This window comes from Sardina pilchardus, chromosome 10 (genome assembly GCF_963854185.1).
Source record: "Sardina pilchardus chromosome 10, fSarPil1.1, whole genome shotgun sequence".
NCBI lineage: Eukaryota > Metazoa > Chordata > Actinopteri > Clupeiformes > Clupeidae > Sardina > Sardina pilchardus.
The window spans coordinates 19,399,930-19,407,837 of NC_085003.1; the positions used below are offsets into that span (position 1 = coordinate 19,399,930).

General features: G+C 48.8%; 1 long non-coding RNA gene across 1 annotated transcript; it reads left to right on the forward strand.

The window, feature by feature from the left end:
• Window positions 1-155: 155 nt before the first annotated feature.
• LOC134093923 (uncharacterized) lies at window positions 156-6,846 on the forward strand. Its single transcript, XR_009940393.1, has 4 exons — window positions 156-284; window positions 2,450-2,731; window positions 6,433-6,469; window positions 6,794-6,846. It is a non-coding gene; the product is annotated as an uncharacterized LOC134093923 (long non-coding RNA).
• The last annotated feature ends 1,062 nt before the right edge of the window (window positions 6,847-7,908 follow it).

Here is a 7,908-nt window from a genome sequence, read left to right on the forward strand (position 1 = left end):
ATGGTAATGTATGGTAACCCCTGCAATGGTGTGTCCAAAAAGGACGACTAAAGGGATGGACAGGACCTCATCCCAAAACGGAAACCAAAACGGAAATTTGTCCTGCTGTTAACACCATATGTGTTTGGGGAATAGGGATGCTATCGGGGATGCTAGGGGATGCTAACGGTGTTCGGAAGGACCATTCAAATCCAGACTATTGCAGACATCGTCTCCATTAGGGCCAGAGAGAGGCCCTAAAAGCTGGACTGAACAGAGCAAATCTGAATGGGAGGTGTGTCAAGGTAACAGCTTTAACATCACAAAAGCACCAAAGTATGGCCTGCTACTCTCGGCTAGTTAGCCTAGTGATTTAATATAAAAACTCTGTAATTACTATATAAACACATTTCTGCTTGTGAGGTGTCAATGACTTTGAGCAGTAGCCTCAGTGCCCTTCACTAATGAACTTCCTAAGTGCATCTGTGTCCAAAAGACGGTCCATTCAGAGAAAGTGCCGTCATTAGCTGCAGCTGTGTTGTGGAGGAAGTTTGCAGTAAAAGCGGTGGTAGAAAAAGCCTCTTCCTTCACAATTTGAATTGCAAGCAAACATTTTATTGTTAGAGTATCCCAGCTAGCAATTTGAATGCCTGACATCAAAACCCAAACACCTGACTCTGAAGCTGGAGAGTTTCAGGTTAGTCAAACGCTGTGCCCGCTAATGTAGTGGGCAGTGTGGTTAAAAGAACAATGAAAAATGAACAGAATGAAAAAATCGAATCAGGATATTGCAGGATAATGTATCAGGATAGTGCTATTTAAGCAGGTTTTCACCATTCACATGATCTGCTCTCTCTCTCTCTCTCTCTCTCTGTCTCTCACACACACACACACACACACACACACACACACACACACACACAGAGAGAAATGCACTACAGGACAGATGTCATATAAAAGCTGGCTACACTGAGGGAAAAGGAGGAGACCTCAGGAATGCCCTGTGCCTTTGAAAGGCAATCCTCCCTATAGGCACAGATTACGAGCCTCTTCAATGTTAATGGTTGCTACAAATGGCTGTAGATAAGGAGAGTTGCTGTATGGCTCAAGCCTGCTCTGGGGAACTCAGAAATGCCCTCAGAGATGGCAGAGCCTGTACCACAGGTACTGGAATGCCATGTGGAAGTCAACTTTGTACTTTACGACCCTTCAGACATGTTTTAAATGTCTTTCTGGATTGATCATATTACATTTATTTCAATCTTTGTGCAAATGTTATATTGCATTTGACAAAATACCACAGGTAGATCATATTGCATTTATTTCAATCTTTGTGCAAATGTTATATTGCATTTGACAAAATACCACAGGTAGTCATAGTAAAGGCTTAAATCTGCCTGCTGCTTTGAAAAACGTTCCATGTGAAGCAACACCTACCTGAATGAAACCAATTTTTAAAAGCTAACTAACTTTGAAACGTCTCAGATAAGCAAAAGCAGGAATGTGCAAAAGCCTCCCAGAATGAACGCATGTGTTTCCACACCCATGAGTAATGACTTTCCGGCAACTGAGTGATTGTAGAGAGTTAAAGGGTGGTGTTTGGAGTCACCCAGAATGGCAAGGCCCTTAAAAATCCCCATTTTAAACTAATGGGCCCCTAATGGGACCACCAAAAAGTCACAACAGACTCCTGTCAGGGGAGGCCTGTAAAGCAGGTTCCACTTCCTCTCTGCGGCGCATACCAGGGCTCATCAGAGGCTGTTAAAGAGCACCAGCTCACACAAAGTCCAGTGATGTCAACGGGTTGTCCGTCTTTTAAAGGCAACACAACACTTTTCAGAGATACCAGAAGTGCTGCTTTGCGTTGTCTGAAAACATTGGAACTTGAAACTGTTATTGTGGGGATGACGCATCATATCCTCATACTTGTCAGTGGGACTGTGTTTATATGACAAATTCATACAAATCGCTATGACTACTAAATACCAGAAATCCCTTTACCACATTTTGGCCAACGGCACGCTGTATCTGTTTGTGCATGCCAAGTATGCCGGGCTAACTCATTGAGGCTTTCCAGTCATGTGACACCTCCTGAGCCGCACATTCATGGCTACAGCAGCGCAACGCGCCGGGCTGACAGAGGTGCTGCCACTCTATCTGGTGCCAGTGGAACGCTGCCATTGGAGCGAGCTAATCAGTCGTTGAGTGCCCGAATAGTTCAGCTATCTCTACTTCAAAGCCTCGCATTTGCTGACTGTGGGTGACCCAGTGTAAATCAAAAGGTGTTATCAGGGGCCGGCCCACGGCGGGGGCTATGGGGGGGTGGCTGTGTGGTCTGGAGGCGTCGGGGTCAGGGTTCACACCGCGCCGGAATGACTGCTGGTGGTGGCGTGGGGGGGCGGGGGGGGGGGGGGGGGGCGTGAGAATACTCTCATTCACCGTCTCGCCTTTCTCTCCGTGGCTCTTTCAGGAGGCCGACCTGGGGACCGGACAGCGCTGGACAGGCTCCTTTTTTCTGTGGGTGCTGGGCCGCAGAGCTGCTCATTAAAAGGAGGATACGTAAACAGCCGTGACCGGGGCGGGCTGTTGTGTCTGCTCAGCGCTGCTCAAGTGTGAAGAATGGAGAGGGAGCGGCAGACGGGGCCGGGCGTGGGCCGGGACCGGGCCGTGACCGCGACGCTTGTCCATCTGCTGGCCGTGCTGCGGCCCTCAGACCTGCCGCGACTCCAGTAATGATCCCCTGGGGCAGCAGGTATCAGTGACACAGAGCAGGGAAGTGTTTGGCATTCCTGATTAAGGACTGGAACTGGGGGCTGGGGGGGTGAAGGGGGGGGGGGGGGGCAGCACAAGTCAAGAGAGGGGCAGGAAGAGGGCACACGTGGAAAAAGTGTAGTTCCTCACTGAAGTTGCAAACCCTGTGAAAAAAGCAGTGTGAACCAACCCCACCCTCTCATCCCCCCCGCCCCCCCCACACACACACACACCCAAGCACTTAGAGAAAAACATGCCCACGTACACAACAATAGGGTTAATATTTAAGAGGCCGGTGTTCTCCCGGGTGCCAGAGGCTCTCACTCAGCAGATAGAGCGAGCGCAGCTAAAAGTGGCTCCCATTCATGCTTAGCTGCTACCCGGCTCATTCTGTGAGCGCACGAGGAGCTGTGTGGATTCTGCTCTGCGGCGGATTATCTAACAGACTGAACTCGCAGCTCCATCAGCCCAAACCAGTGATCCTAGAAGGGCTATCAGTGTCACCTCTACTTGAGCCTTTCGCCTCACTGATAACACTCAGCAGCGAGTCACATAACTCTTTGTCCCCCACAAAGAACAACTCCGCGAAGAGTCCCCGGCAAAAGCACGGAGGGAGATAATGCCTTCCTTCCGTGCAGGCCCATTAGGGAGTGACTAAGCACTTGGTTATGTGCTGAGCTATAGCGCAGTTATGCTCAACACAGTGATTAAATTACTGTGCGCCCTGAGATTACACAGAAGTAACTCTTGTCGTGCAGACGCACAGGGGTTGAGACAGGCACAGTGCTATTCTCTCAGTGGTATACGGGGACTACAGGAAATAGGGCCGTGAGGTTCTCTGCCTTGGTTTAAGGGCTGCCTTTATTCACAAAGGCACATTGTATTTATGACGGGTTGTTTTCCACTGTTAATCACAACAGCACGAGGTATATAGGAAGTCATTTAGCCACTGTTGTGTTTCTTCACCACACTGAGAGACTGTTCCTGTGTGCCGGTCAAAGAGTTTGCTGAGGAGCTCAAGAAGCACTGGAATGGCAGACAGCTGAATGTGGGGAATATGCGCATGAACTTGCCTTTGTGAAAGCTGACCTCTTGCGTGTATCACTACATGTGTCGACAGTCCTTACTGGTGTAGGTATCTAAAGCAACTATTCTCCCTTCCTCTTATCCTTTCAGGCTAACAGCACAGACCCTAGTTCTCTTTGCAAATAGACCTGAGCTGAGTCTATCTAAGGCTATTTAATGTTTTAAAGCTTTTCCCCACTCCGCCCCCCTGATTTTTTCACATACATTTAGATGCTTGCATTTTGTGAATAAGTAATTACAGCACATTGTGTCTGCCAACTATAGTATGCTGATTGCCTGTCCATTTGGATTAGAGCAACTTGATTATTTGGGGAATCTTAAGTCTGTGTTCTTTTGGAGGAGGAGTAAAAAAAAAAACTGCTGCCGGGTCTGCTGTTTGTTGTGTGTGTGTGTGTGTTTTTTTTTTTCTAGTCGCTTTTGTCTCCTCTGAGAAGCGGCTCAAATTCAGGCTCTATCAAAGGAAGCAAGGAAGTTTTACATATTCACACAGGAAAAAAACTCCACCTCCAGCGTGCTATGTTTGTCCTGTGCACCGTAGCCTCCATTGACTTCTAAGATTGGGAATGATCCTTCTCATGAAAAAAAACAAAACAAAAAAAAAAACCACACCACGCTCTCAAACCTCGGAGGTGAAACCATGGAGAAGCTCTCTTAAGATGGACAGCGGATCAGTGGGATAGGATCGGACAAAACGGCATTCACCACAGATTCTTACACTTTAATGGGGGGGTGGGGGGGGGATGCAAATGAGCTGGGGGGGCATGTTCCCATCATTATCCTAGAGGGGCTCTCAGGACGCGGCGGCCGCATGGATTGTTTCCTGCGCTCAGTAATTGCATCCCTTCTCCGCGGCCTTTGATGTGCGCCCATTGTTGACGGCAGCATCACTGATTGTTAGTGGCTGGCGCTGTCGGCGGGAAAGGGGGCTGCGGCAGTACCGGTGTCTGCCGTTGGGAGGCGCTACTTCTCAGACCAAAGACTCGGAGGGCAGCGTGCGTCCAGCCTGTGGGCCCTCGGCCCCTGCGTCTGTCCACTTTAATTAGGACTGATGGATGAGTGCGTATAGCACAGAAAACATTTCTTTCCTAGCGGTCCTAGCGAGGGACAACTACAGTATGCCATTTCAACTGCAGTGTGGGAGCAGCACTGATCTGGCGCAGCTCGGGAACATCTGAGCGAAGCTCAAAACAAAACAATCTAATTTCTCTCAATTTGTGATTTTGGCAGCGCTCACAGTTGACATATGAGGGCAGAAGAAGAACAGTTTTAGGCTGTTTTCCTTGCTCCGAGCTCGACTGAAACAGATGCTCCAAGAAGTTCCAAACTGCGCCGCTCGCCGGGTTCGGTGCCAGATGTCTCCGTTTCGCCCGTCCCCTGACCCTCGGCCAAGTCAACTCAACGCTGAGGAGGGGGGACCTCGATCGAGAGAGAGAGAGAGAGAGAGAGAGAGAGAGAGAGAGAGAGAGAGAGAGAGAGAGAGAGAGAGAGAGAGAGAGAGAGAGAGAGAGAGAGAGAGAGAGAGAGGAGCAGAAGCAGAAGCCTGATGGGGCGCAGTGAAAGCCAATATGCAAATGAGCGCTCATGTCTGTCATATGACTCAACGGACGGACAGCTGCAGAAAGTGTGGAGCTGCAGAGCGCCTCATGTGTGAAATCCAGGGCAGCTCGACTGGGCAGCTCGACTGTCTCAGAGCAGAATTGGCGGGAGCGGCAGTGGAAGGGGGCGGGGGGAGTGTGTGTGTGTGCGTGTGTGTGTGTGTGTGTGTGTGTATGTGTGTGTGTGTGTGTGTGTGCGTGCATGCGTGTGTGTGTTTGTGTGTGTGTGTGTGTTTGTGTGTTAAGGGTGGGGTGGGGGGGATGGGGGTACAGGCCACCATTTGCTGTCCAGACGGCTGCGAAGACCACAGACTTGACCCTCTTGCGGCCGCCGTCAACAGGTTGCTCTTGTGTGCCTGCTCACGGGGGTTGGTCAGCCTGCTCCCATTGTGTTTGGGCAGCGGCCAGGCCCTAAGACAAAGCACGCACCTGCTGGAGCGCTGACCCCGCCCAGGCCCAGGCCCTCCGCACCTCTGATCATCTTGGCCAGGGGCCCCATACTAGCTGCCACGCGCCGGGCACAAGGCGCCCGTTGTTGCTTCCCCCCTGCTGACACCCCCACCTCGCTCGCACAGACACACACACACACACACACACACACACACACACACACACACACACTGCCATCTTTCTCTTCTGCTGCCCGCCTGACACCCCCCACCGCCTTTCACTCTGGGATGGGGTTCCACACTGGCTTGGTGGTAGCTAACAGGGTCATGGCCACAGGACAGAGAGAGAGAGAGAGAGAAAGAGAGAGAGAGAGAGAGACAGACAGACAGAGAGAGAGAAACGTGGTCATACACACTGCCTGATTCATACGCGTCAAGGGATACAGACACACGGGCACACACACATGCATGCGGCTCTGTAATGAGTGGGCCAGACAAAAACAAACCTTTCCCATTGTCCAACTGTGTGTTCCTCTGGACAGTGGGCATTCATGGTGGCCAATCTGTTCATAGATGCACATTTGTGTGTCCTTTGTCTAAGAACTAATTACAGTCTTTTTTGTCTTTTATAGGGCTTGTCTCAAGTGCAATGAGGGGAGAAATGGCAATGTGAGTGATACATATTCCTCTTTAAGGGGGTTTGCTTCTGTGCTGCGTGCAGTCCACACGGGCAGATAATGATATTGTCATCAACCCAGAACCTTACAAATGTGTTAGATCATGAAATAGGCCCAGTGATCTTCTAGACATTCTTGTATGTCTAGATAGCTTCATGTAAACACATAAGGTGAAACAATATGACATATCATATTAATTCTTAGACATTGCTTTCAAAACAGCAAAAAAGTTTTAACTAAACTACTGTAGATCGTTAGCCATTTTAGGAATATCATCATACAGGGATCAACCAAACATATTATGTCTCACGCACAGGTCAGATTGAACTGAAACTATGTCTCCAGGAAGCTTGAAGTGAAAGTTCCCAGGTATGTATTGCGGCAGATTTACACCAAAGCAGAACCTCAATAACGCAGACAGTACCTCTGAGCAAAATACCTCAATTAGATTTACAGCGCATATGCCGCGAGGAAAATGAAGATATCTGAACTATCTCTCTCAAGTGGGAATGCTCTAAAGCTTGCCATATGTCATGAACACCTCCAGAGACATAGCTGGGTATGAAATAACCGGGGAAAGTTTTATGTGAAGGGATTGATTCCATAAGGCACTGGTGAGCTCTTGGGGTATAAAACTCTAAACTTGTATATGTCAGGGGCTTCCCCTCATTACCCCTTCATCGTCCTAGTTGTTTATAAGACAAGGTCACACACTCACGTTGTAAAACAATGTGGAAAAGACTGATTTATAAGAAGTTTGGTGTGTGCAGTGCTGCATTCAAACCTATTGCTTTTGCTTGAGTGGTTTCACTGTGGAAAAGACTGTACCATATTGTTCCCTTATTGTCAACAGGGGTCTTACATACAATTAAGCGGACCATTGTCATACGCAGACACAACTGACCCCTTCCCCCCTCCCTCCCTACAGCCAGTTGGACTAATCAATGTGGGTCAGTGCAGTGGCTTCAGGTGTAATCTAGTGTTCACAATTGGATCCAACAAGTGGCCTCATTTTGCTCTTTTTTAGTTTGGCCCCCTCTGTATTGTGTTTTTCCTAGAAATCTGACTTAAACTATATTACACAATTGAAGGGTTTGTCTGTTTCTGTCATATACTGCTCTTAACTATTACTTTTCAACCCAAATCCAACCTTTCTTACTCTCATTTTGCAACTTGAGCTAAAGTGGTGTCATCTGCTTTGACAGGGCTCCTTATATCTTGGAGACGTTTGACTGCTTTGGGTGTGGAAGCCCATTACAATGGGTACAGCAATTGTAGAAAACAAAGATGCTCTCTAAATGTCAAGAGCAAAAGGTTTGAGTGCCTCTACAGTCAAGCACAGGCACACATGTGCCACAGCCAGGGACAAAGGGGAATCCTCCTCCCGGCCAACCCATCGTCATGGCCTCACTGGGAATTACATGGGCCTTG